The following is a 13045-nucleotide window of genomic DNA, read 5'->3' on the forward strand; positions in this document are numbered from 1 at the left end:
AGAAGGCTATGATCATCCATTTCTGCTTTAACTGGATTACCATCTCATTCACATAAAGCTCTCATGAAGCACTTGGCACTGCATTGGAAAAAAACCTCCCATATTATGCCCTTATTAAATTCCAAAGTTGTAACATGAATGCCCCCTTCCTTTCCAGCTCTATGATCCAGCTACAGAAAGTGCTGTATCTGTGAATGAAAAAAACCCCTTAGTCAGATCGTTAGTGAGTCCCAGAAAGTACTTTAGATTAGCAATAATCTAAAGCCTGATTCAATACCAGTTTTTGCCATAAGGGAATCCTGAACAAATTTCTTTACTAGCTTACCTGCTATATCAATTAACAATTTTTGTTATCGATGTTACTGTTTACTGAAAAACGTTTCAGGAATGGTAAATGATGCATTAAACAAAAATGTGAATATTTTGAGGAATTTAAACTTATTAAACATATTTAAAAGGGGACGCAGTCAAATGGACCTTATACCCTTCATTAAAGATTTTATCCTTTATTACTTACATATTTTCACCAGCTTACTGTATATTATAATCTTAGAGGGAATTGGAAAAGTTCCAAAAAGTCATTTTCAATTAATATTGCCTACTCTCTGTCAAGATACTGCTGCAGTCAAGGGAGCATTGCATTTAATATCATGGATAAAATATCGTGGTTCATTGCTGACTGCAATGTTCCACTTGGCCAGCAAAAACACTTAACACTGCTATGGCTCCCTCTGCAATTCATGCATCCATGTTTGTATCTGCAGTTGCTAAGTCATTTACAATGCCCTTCATTAAGCCCAGCAAACACCTCTTCTCAATATGGTACCAGTGGACTGTACTCTGCTTACCAAACAATATTTCTACTTGTTACCTGTAGAAGCATCAGTTTAGTCTCTAGAATCATGGCCAAACAAAGCACATTTTTAAGGGTCTTGTCGCCCAAAATATAAGCATTGCTGCAGAATCCCTGCAACCAATTACTAAACATTTTAGGTAATGGTCTCAGTCTGTCCTCATTGAATTTATCTTTGTCAATTGTCGATGTTGGCAATAACATAATATATACACATGGTCACACTTCCAAATTGTTTCCTCTATATGCTGAGATTAATGGTAATATAATGTTAATTTCACAATTACCCACCTATTTACAACATGTTTCACTTGAAATATTGAATCCTAATTTAGCACCAGCTCTTTCATCTTTAGACTTAACATTAACAAAAATCGGTAAGAGTTCATTAAGAGGATCCAAAATCCTTCTAAACCTATTGGCTTATCAGTTTGTGCCAAATTGTTGATACCTTTAAACAGTAAATGGAAAACATAAGATAAAGGTTTAATCTCACCAACCTCAGCAGGTTGTTTAGTGGTTTGACAGCCCTGCTGATCCTTTCCGAATCCAGTCAGCCTTTATAGCACACCAAGCATTGCAGCTTCACAGATCTCATTTATCTGGTGCCTTTCAGAGGTTTCTCAGTTCCTGCTAATTGGCTGGTCCTGCTCCTCAAAGGCTGTCTTGTGTTCTCTTTGACGTTTGTATTGCTGACTGCTTGCCAGGTACCTTATTCCCATAAACTCTTTATAGGGCTATTTCTGTGATTTCTCTATTCCTGAGATTATGGCAAAGCACAAGATCCTACCTATTTAGAATGAATTGCATGTAAAGTTTCTTCTGCACTTCCAGCCACACGAGGAAGCCCTTCAGATGTGAAGGGAACTTTCCCCAAGCCAGCCTGTATCCTTTTCCAGGATGTTCAGGCCTCCTCCTGCTCTCAGCAAGCATAATCTCCATCATGGAAATGCTGCCATCTCACGGTTAACTGCTGACACTTAAAAAGACTTAAAAGGTCATCTGAAGCATATTTCCTTAGTATATATACTCATATCTAACTTTACTTTTCCAGTCTTATACATATTGTGGCAAGAGGCCGCTACTGCAGAAGCACACGCGAACAACAACTTCCTTTTTATGGTGCTTTATTGTCAGGATGGTAAATGTTTGACACCGTATACTTGCACAGCAATCATGGAGACCCTAAACACTAGCTATACATAGTCCAGCTCTCTCTCAGGACCAGCCAGCTCACCCAGCATTGGTCTCAGTGCACAAATGATATAAACAAGCTTTTATACCTGGTACTCCTCCCCCAGCCTTAGCTTGATGGACAGGTGACACACCCATCACTGGCTCTGTAATTCAGACACACCCTGAGAGGAAGGATTTCAAGTCATGTAAGTTAAACCAAACTAAACTATTGCTTTTCATACATAGGTCTTTATTTTCAATCTAGGTGCATTACTGCACATCTGCTTTCTCTGCATATTGCCAGCTAAATGCCTCCTTTTGTTACAATATAAACAAATATATTTTTAATATCTCTTGTCAAATAAACAACAAAAGATCATAATTGCCTGGCTGCCCACTCATTTCATTCAGGTTCATTCATAGGAGAACACTTAGAATACATATAGTTATAAAGCGGCACCTTCAGAGATTTGTGCAGAAATAACACAAACTGACTATTTTAACGGAGCTACAGATAGTGGACAAAAACATCTATATAAAGTTACATAATAAGGTATTGAGCAAATTTATTACACCAGTATTATCTCTATGCCTCACAGTATTGAGTCTACCAATGTCTTGATATGCACAGGAGAGGTGCACGCACACCTAGCTGTAAAGTGTAAAATGCTGTCTCAGGCATCATTGCAGAATGTGTTGACTTAGAAGGCCAAGAAATATGAACCATATGAGTGTCACACCATTCAAACTACTGGGTGAGCACACATGCTCTGTTGATGGAGGCATTAACATCCAGGAAGACAACTCTCTCGTCAAGAACAAAATGCTGCAACAATGGGTGAAGGTGATCATTCAGTACCATTAAGTAGTGATTAACATTGACATTGCTTTCTAAGGTTCTAAGGGAATGACTGCTTCCAAACTATGCCAGATAAATGTGCCGCACATCACTAGAGAACCACCAGAACCCTTCATTGTTGAAAACAAGCACTCATGGCTGTTGGGTTCATTAGTTTGGCACCACCCTTACACTCGTCTGTTTGCAAGAACATGGTGAAGGATGATTCTTCTGACTGCGTACACATTCCTCCACTGCTCAGTAGTCCTTTGCCAGTCCTCTTTGCAACACTGAATAGACAAACATGTATTCCCAGGTGTGATGAATGGGTTTATGTACTCAACTATGATATTCTGTCCTGTGGAGTTCTCCTTGGATCGTTTTTGTTTAAACTGACTGTCCGGGTGTTGGTTACTTATTTTAGAGATGGACTACTTTGTTTTTCTTTAATTTATGTTTTATTAATTTAAATATTGTTTAAACTAGTAAAGATAAGTGCTGATGATCACCCTAAGAGACGTATCTTGAGATGCGGTCTACTCTAAATAGGCAACCTCTGTGTGTACTTGTCTCTACTGTAAATAACTTGCACTTGCACACCTCCAATCTGCCTCTCCAAATATTAGTTATGTGGAATTTTGTTTTACTGCACATGTAAATCAAAGCAGATTTTTGCAGCCAGCAGTTGGATTTAAATCAGGCCCAAATTGTAAAACTATTTGCAGATATTGTTCAGATACTGTGACTTTTTTTGTAGCTCAAACAAGTGAATAATACATGCTGTACTTTCTCTTTTTTCCTTTTTTTACTTGTCACGTTCACAAAGCTTGTGAAGATAGTCATTATAAAAATACACCTTAACCGCTCTGTGCAGACAGATGACACAAATGTAGCACAGCTTTCTCAGTACAAATTATACAGCAGTATTTATTGGGGTCACAAACTGTTTTACTCTATTCTTTGGAAAATGGCTGACATACAGAAAAGCCCACATGGGTCCAATTTTCAGCAGAGATTGTTGTATGGTGTACATAGCGAGAAGCGAGGACATTTGTCACTTCCACGCTTTTCTTTACTACGCTCTTGTTTAAATAATGTGCATGGTTTTAAAAGGCAAGAAGAGCAAGCTGTCTCCTACAGTGTATATGCATATACAGGTTACAATCTAAAGAGAATGCATTTCATAAATATTAGCATAATGTTCACCATGGAAGTGAAATTTAGAGTTATATCTAACCATATGCTTGCACAGAGCAGAAGTAATTAATTAAGCATAAAACAACTAAGCTGCAGAGCAAAGATCTATTTAATACTGCTGTGCACCTTGATTTGTGCAAATGCATTTAGATTTCGGCCACAGCGTATATATAGTTACAGATCAAGATGGTGAGGTTTGATGTTTTACCTTGAAAAAGCATTCCCAGCTAAACTTGTGCCCGCATTCGCTGGGTATACCTTATCCTGTGTATAATCATTTATCCCTAAGTGAAATTACTCATTTAGATTTGCGGAACACACTACTTTAGGAGAAACAGCTTCGATTAGCCCCGAGTCAGAATGGAGCAAAGATAGGCAGTCAGCAAGTCAGGATACCGCTTATAATGCGGAAACATAGCTGACCAATTATTCACATGTTAAGTTGATCTATTAAGCTAAAGACTGCTTGTAAACTGGGATGTGTGGAAAATAGAGTACACATATCAGTCAGTAATATTTAAGTGTAATTCATTATATTAGTAAAATACATGTATAGAGGGAACAGTGTGATCCAATACTAACAGCCATTATTACAGCTATAAATCCCTATATACAGTATTTTGATTGAATTTATCTTGGATACTAATCTTACAAATAATTGAGAGGTGAACTATAATAACCACAACAGTGGGATCTAAGATAGAAAGCCCTAATATCAGTTAAAAAAGTAAGACAATAGCCAAGTTTATAACATATAAATCATTTTATTAGGATTATATAAACAGAGAGATTTGAAGACTCAGCAGATTTTAAACTCACATGATTTCACAATTTAATTTTATTAATTCACTGTTTTTATGGAAATATATTTTTCAAATATTAGCAATAAAAGTTATATTTGAAAAATAAAATGAGATTTGCAAGAAATATCTTAAAAAAATTATTTGTTTGAGACAATAAGTGCACTACTTTAAAACCAATTCTTCTCTTTAAAGTTTGTGATTCAGTTCTATTTTGGTGGGTAGCACCTCAACAGTATATCAAATTAATTATAATATTATTATTATTATATAATTATTAATTATATATTAATAATGATATTAGTGAAAATAATAAATATCAGTATTGTATGATTCAATATTTGAGTAACAGTCTTAAAAAATAACAATAAAATATAAAATCTAGTGTGACAATACGTTTTACGATGTTTGCAATGGAACAGAAGTTTGCAGTCGCCAATGGGAAGGGGTGAGTGGAGTGAGGACATGCCTTGCAAAGTACTGCGTTGGGACACTGATGCCCCTGTGTTTGTGGTGCAGAGCAAACAGTAGATATCAATTTGCAGAATGAGATAATTGAAATAAGATAAAGGATTACAACCACTCAGCAAACATAAAAGTATGTTTTCATTCATTTATTGCATTCTCATTTCCTTTATGTTAAATTAATTATCTGAATAGTGTAATTATTTGGGTATCTCTGGAAGAACACATTTGTAATAAAGGCCAACCACTCATTGAAAAACTTTAATTTGAAACCATGCCTGCACTACTGAAGAGAGTTTGTGTTGACAAATATTTAACATTTTTCGCCTTCTCTGCACAGCTGCAAAATGATCAGCACAACATCGATCAGTGTAATGCAATTAATGCAATGAAAACTTCTGATTAGGATGACCATATACTGCCACTTTGACTGTTTTTTTAAAATTGACCATTATCTCCATATGATATGAACGTGCAGGTCTGTAGGTAGGGCCTGATTAAGGCTTCAAACCACCCTAGACTAGTATTCTCATAGCGCCCCTAGGCCTTCCACACCAGGCTAACATGCATTAAGCAAAAACTAACTTGCCCTCAAATTAAAATCCAGGTTCCTTCATCCCCCCCCCCCCCACCACCACCACCAATGTCTATATATATATATATATATATATATATATATATATATATATATAGATACAATTTATGCGAGTTCAACAAATACATTTTGAAGATGGTTTATAATAAACCTTATAATACGATGGTGGTGTTAACAAAATCTACTTGATACTGAATATTAAATGAACATAATAAATAAAATGCAAAATCTGCTGTATAGTAACTAAGGACATATCATGACTTTAAAAACAGAAATTAAATACAAATTTGGTTTCCATTTAAAAATTCAATGGGAACCTTCTTTCCTGCAGTAGTCCAAATGTCAATTAGGTAATGCAAAAAGGAACAGCAACTTCATATACTATAGTAGCTAATGATTTAAGTAGTATTTTTCTGGACACAATTAACCAAGCACCTAGGTAGTGCTGCTGATAGTCATAATCATCGTTGCTCCTCCAGCACCCGCAAGGTAGTGCATCTGCTGTGTCACAATTAAATGAACACACCTTTACTCCCGCTCCGACTCTCCATGCATAAAGAGATAAAAGTCAAGGTACACCAAAAACTGTATATGAATGTGTGCATGAACATTTTTGTGTGCATGAGCAGTATGGAAATGCATATCATATGCAATAAAAATAAGGCCCATAGTTTTTAGAAGTGACCATATCAAAATACACTCAGAACATACAGATGCAGCTGAAGTAATTTTTAAATGTAGTTATTCTTTTTTACATCCAATTAAAAATGTGGCATTTATTCTCAACTTGATGATGATGGTGACTGCTGTATCTTTACTGGTTTAAAAAAAATCTCTATATTTAAAAAATAAAAAGGCCCCACCCCCAAAATAAGTAACCAGCACCGGTTCTATAGTCTGTGCTGGTTACCAGTATAGCGACAAGCTTTGACACCTTTTTCAAAAGCACCAACCAGCACCAGGCAATGCCAGACTGGGCTGGTCACTCTATAACTTGAACAGCAGTGTGGGGTCATCATCATCATCATCATCATCATTTATTTATATAGCGCCACTAATTCCGCAGCGCTGTACAGAGAACTCATTCACATCAGTCCCTGCCCCATTGGAGCTTACAGTCTAAATTCCCTAATATAGACACACTCACACAAAGACAGACAGAGAGGGAGACACTAGGGTCAATTTTTGATTGCAGCCAATTAACCTACCAGTATGTTTTTTTGGAGTCAACAGAAACTCTAGGGAAATCAGCAATGCAAAAAACATGCACCATCTCTCCTCTAGGGACAACCATACCCAAGATAAATAGCATTGGGTTTCACCATGACATCCTTGGGGTAATGGGTGCCTGGATAATAGACTGAAATAAAAAATTGATTAAGTACTACTGTGGAACTACATGTTCCAGTAAGCCTTGACAGCCCTTGACTGCTTGGGCATTTCTTGAATTATGCCGGCATGCCTGTGGTTACCAGAGCACACTGGAGCTTTTCGATCTACAAAAGCCACCATGCCATGGCAAATTGAAGAATATGGAAATTGTATGTTCACGATAGTACCTGAGTAAAGAAAGCACACACCGACAGAGCTGCAACACAGATACATTAATTTAAATGACCTTATGGGGCTAATCATAAGGTTTTCCATACTCCAGCCAATCTGATGCAAGTTGCTCTGAAGACGTGGGTCTGGAGATATGGAAAATACTAACTGGGCTGCATCTCCCACAGGCATGCTACACTTCTCTACTTTACTCATATTGCACTTGCAATTACTCAGAATGATAACTGTAGTAAGTGCAGCAAACTTATTTTTTACTTACATCCTATAATAAATCACACTATATGTAACTGTACTGGTGATTCCTTTGTCTTTTTACTTGTATTTGAAGATGGTGTTTTTTACTAAGGTCTAAGCACTTTTTGTTATCAATCTATTTGATTGTTCAATTGATCATCAATGTGTATTGTAAACTGGGCAGAAAGATGTAGCTAAACAACTTATCAGAATGCTCACTGCAGCCGAAGTATTTCAGTAGATAGTTGTGCTGATTTTGTGGGACGCAGTAACCTGTCCACTTGTGTGATTATGTTAGGGAGGACATGGCTGCAAATAGAGATGAGGAGATCTGTGATATAAATTTGTAGGAATCAAATTTTGCAGAAAAACTGTCTGTTTTGCAAAGTTCTAGCAATAAAACTGTTGCAATGCCTAACTGTATTAGTAAACTGTGCAGAATTAATATTCTTTAAATAAAGCTGGGACAAAACCAGTGTACATTAATTTTGGTCTTTGATGTGGTTGTGATAGACGTTGAAGAGGAAAAAAATATAGGGGAAATTCCACTATTAATGTAAATTTCTATGCATTTTTGAAGCTTTAACTTATGTCTTATGCATGTTACAGGGCAACATGATGATGTGAAGAGGAAAAAAAGCAGGCAGTGACCCACAGACCCAGAGATAGTAGAAGGATCAGTCTACCAGCAAACATAGTAAACATTTGCCGGTCATGTCAAGTATCTGTGAAAACATTGTGGTATCAAATACACAAAACTCTATATGAAACAAAGTTCATACATTCAAATTGTTTCTTTTGAGTAGATTACATAAATATCAAAAACATATTAAAAGTTATATAGGAAGAATAATACAAATTCCGATGTATTGATTTAGTTAGCCAGAGAGCTACATCATAAGGTGTTTGAATGTTTATTGTGAAAGCCTTTTGCTCTTATTTTTCCTATTCTCTTTTAACAATCTAGAAGTATAAACATGTGTCTCAATGATTGGTTCATCCCATCAAACAAAAACTCAGGGATTACAAAGATTTTTGCAGGAGACTTGATGGTAACATGTGAATGATTGTTACAAAATTACATAAAGCCCTCAAATTCCATCTATAAATACAATGCTTCACAGAAAACAAATCTCTTCTGGAAACTCACTGATGATACACCATCGCAATGAAATTGACACAGTAGAGTGTCCAAAAATTGCAATATCCCAATAAATTTAAGCAAAAATTCCCTAACTCCCTGACAAATAGAACCACAAAGATCCCTCCCATGAGAATCCTCCCAGCTCTTCTGACACTTATCTGCCACTCATTTCCACCTAGGTCACAGCTGATAGGACAAGTCATGTCTTAATGTGGTTTCTCAAGCTGAAAATCATCCCTTGTCTTAGAGCCCTCTATAATACATCAGCAACAACGATGTGCACCTGGTGAACAGCTAATCCACGGCTCCATTAGCTGCAAGGAATGGGGGGAGTGGACTAAGGCAAACAAGATTTGCAGTTAAAGGCGCCAAGTCTAGACATAAGGGGCTTGAGTCACTAAGGAGAACTTAGCATAAAAAAGGAGTAACTTTGCACCTGGCCAAAAACATGTTGCATTGAAACCAGGGAGGGGGGGGGGGTTAAATTTAAAATGTGGGCACAGATTTATAGTTGAAGTAGAGCATGTCATAGATCAACTTTAAATTTCAGTGTAAAAATAAAGCTATCAAGTATTTGTGTGCTAGATGAAAAAACAGTCAGTATTTAACTTATGTGCCAAATAATAACCTTATTTGCACCCCTTGTGTTGTAGCATGGTTTGTCCCGAAGAACATTAACTCTTTTTTTTGCTTTACTTTCCTTAATGACTCAGGCACACAATGTTCTTCCTGTTTAGTTGGGAGATCTTTTTTGCAACATCTTTAGATAGAGAATAACACTTGTGTACAGAATTCAAATAGCAGCACAAGAGAATCCTCTACTACCTCCTTTAAATGTCATGATTACTTGGTTCTCAAAACAAATGAGACTGTTATAGTGTAGGCTCACTAAAATATTAATCAGCTAGATATAAATGTATGAAAGGTGAAACCAGGGATACAAATTCCTGTGATATTCTGTAGCATGTATACAAAAAGAAGAACCGTGATTCTGATAAAGAGACACTTAAAACATAAAAATAACAGAGCAATTAGAACTAAAATCATATCTTTAGTTATATAATCTTTCAAATATTTTGTCAGCCTAGTCCTCTCGCTAGCGAAATATTAAAATGATGCGATGCTTAAGAATTGAAAAAGTCCCATAGAAATAGGGGAGGAATGAATCATAACCATATAGGTCCTCAATACTCAGCCTTTGTATGTCACTTTTTATGGAATACTTTATTACATTTTCATCATATTGGTATTCATTATACCAGTATACCAGGGGTGGGCAAACCTGTCCTCAAGGGCCATATCCAGTTCATGTTTTTAGGATTTCTTTAATCATGTACAGCTGAGTTAATCTATTTGGCTGGGTCAGTAATTATCCCACCTGTTTCTACAGACAGAAATCCTAAAAACATGAACTGGATATGACCCTTGAGGACAGGTTTGCCCACCCCTGTATACAGTATACTATTATTTTTATTGTTGCTATTATATTATACAGTATGCTTTATTTTTTTAAGTTTCATTTAATACAAAGGTTTGATTTCCTTATTACTTTTTTATTCCCAGAAAAATATTCAATGTTTCACTTATTATCAAAAGTTTATTATTTCTATTAATGTGTCTTCCTTTACTGATTTACTGCTTAAACTTTTATTACACCATGGATGATATATTTTTTGTTCTTATAGCCATTCTTGATTCTAGAAATTTCATTCACTCATTGGACTCCATTTTGTTTTATTAGGCTATAAGTTATCATTTCTAATATATTAGAATGCATGAGATAACTATTTACCCATTGGGGAATAGTGCAGCTTCAAACAGCTCTTGTCATGAGCTATTTCCTGTCATTGGAGTGCTTTTTGACATCTAACAAGAAATCAAGGATATGTGACAGAGGTGGGGCTGTTATAAACTCCACAATCAGCAACTGATAAGCCCTATATAGAACCTATGATGCAAAATATTTTTCACCATTAGCAACAGCCTTTTCCAGAACCACACTGTTCACTGGTACTCGGATGCACCCTGGACTTGATCCCAGTAGTATGCAGTTATTAACAGTTGGGAGTGAGGTAGAGTCAGGGAGATTTGAAGCTATGAAGCAACACGTAAACAAAACAAGACAAACGGAACACAAAAGAGAATGGTAAATTGGCAAACCAGGTCAGAGGACAGGAGAGGTACACAAAGTCAATAAACAGACCAAGAGTTTAAGAGTAGGCAGAGATCGAACACCAAGGTCCAGTAAAGAAAGCCTAAGTCAAGCACAATGAATTCAGCAGCAGAAGATATGCCAATCTATATAGGATTGAAATGCAGGAACTAAACTACAACAATAAGGCAATAATGGAAACGAATGTCTTTATGTAAGTCCTGACCAATCAGCTGCTGGGTAGACATTATGTGAGCAAAAGGTGTTGTCTGCTCAGCTGCTGGGTAGAAATCATGTGAGTAGAAAGTGTTTACTGCTCAGCTGCTAGGTAGTGAGCAGTGATTTGCCAGAGCAGGTAAATCAGCTGTAATGTGGAACCCTCTTTAGCAGCTCAGGCAAGGTGAGTAAGGATGTTCAGCAACAGAAACAGAACATATTTGACATTCAGTAAAATGTGGAGCAAACAAGCAAAACAACACAGAGCCACAAAAGAATAACATTACCCCCCCCCCCCCCCCCCCCGCTTGAGAAGGGGTAACTGAACCCTTAACAGGATTGCTTAGGTGTATTATTCTTATGGAACAGCTGCTTTAACCTTTCAGCACAAAAATCTTTTAATGGCACCCAGGACCTTTCTTATGGGCCATAACCCTTCCAGTGGAGAAGAAATTGAAGCTAGTATTTGATCCAGTGTGAATCTGGAATATTCTCTATCTGGAATTCAGTATGTCTGTCAATCCTAGGGTTTAGGAGTAGGATTCCTATATAAAGTTCTGGTACAAAATTTGAGTTTCAGCAATGAGATATGGAAGACTCTGGGGATTCTCATGGATCTTCTTGACTATAGTATAGGACCAATGGATCTAGGACTGAATTTTCTCGATGGCTATCAGAGTCAAAGATTTTTAGTGGCTAGTCAAACTCTGTCTCCTGCCTTAAATTGAAACTCCATGCAATGATGGTCTGTTGCTGTCTTTGCTTAGATAAAGCTTGAATCTTATCTCTAACTTTCTGCAACCTGGAAACAGTATTCCCTAATTCACCTGCCTCAGATGTTGAAACAGGAGAAAATGAGAAGACTCGAGGATGAAGGCCAGTTGTGCAAATGAAGGAAGACATCTTGAATGCTGAATGGGAATAATTATTTTAAGTGAACTCTGCCCACGTTGTTATGAGATTGGGAGATATAGCAACAGAGGTACTGTTCCAATATTTGATTAATCCATTCAGTCTGGCCATTAGACTGTGGATGTTAATCTGATGAGAAGAAATGATCAGTTCCCAAGGCTTTACAGAAGGTTTTTTAAAAGGTTGCTATGAACTGTGTACCCCTATAAGACACAATATTGAGCAGAGCCCCATGAAGTCTGAAGATATGGGAGATAAATATCTCATACATTTTTTTGGCTGAAGGAAGTCCTTTTAGAGACATAACATGGGCAGTTTTGCTGAACATATCTTCTGCAACCCAGAATGTATTGAAACTCTTGGACATAGAAGATCGGCCATGAAGTCCATGGAGATAAGAGATCATGGAATTTTAGGCATTGGTAGTGGTTCCAGCAGACTCAGGGGTGGTTTTTGTGGAGATTTCACTTGTGCACAGACTGGACATGACACATCAAAGCTTTGAACACCTTTGCAGCATTTTGGCCACCATTTAGATTGGAGCATCAACTGAAATGTTTTGCTAATTCCAGGGTGGACTGATTTTTTGTTGTCATGGACTACTTGAAGAACTTTAAATCTGTGTTGCGAAGGATTTGAAACAGGAAGTGTGGGGTGGAGCCTGCCTTTGTGCTTGATGTAAGCGAGTGGATAGATCTCCAGACAAGACTCCATTAATCCTGGCAGAGGGTACAATAGGATCCGGAGGTAATATACCAGTTTGATAAGGCATAAAACTTCTAGACAGGGAATCTATTTTCACATTTTTGGGTCCTGGCCGGTATGTAATAATAAATAAAAATCTAGAGAAAAACAATGCACAGCGTACTTAACTAGAGACAAGACAAGATAGACATGATT

Source organism: Mixophyes fleayi, chromosome 4, assembly GCF_038048845.1.
Source record: "Mixophyes fleayi isolate aMixFle1 chromosome 4, aMixFle1.hap1, whole genome shotgun sequence".
Lineage (NCBI taxonomy): Eukaryota > Metazoa > Chordata > Amphibia > Anura > Limnodynastidae > Mixophyes > Mixophyes fleayi.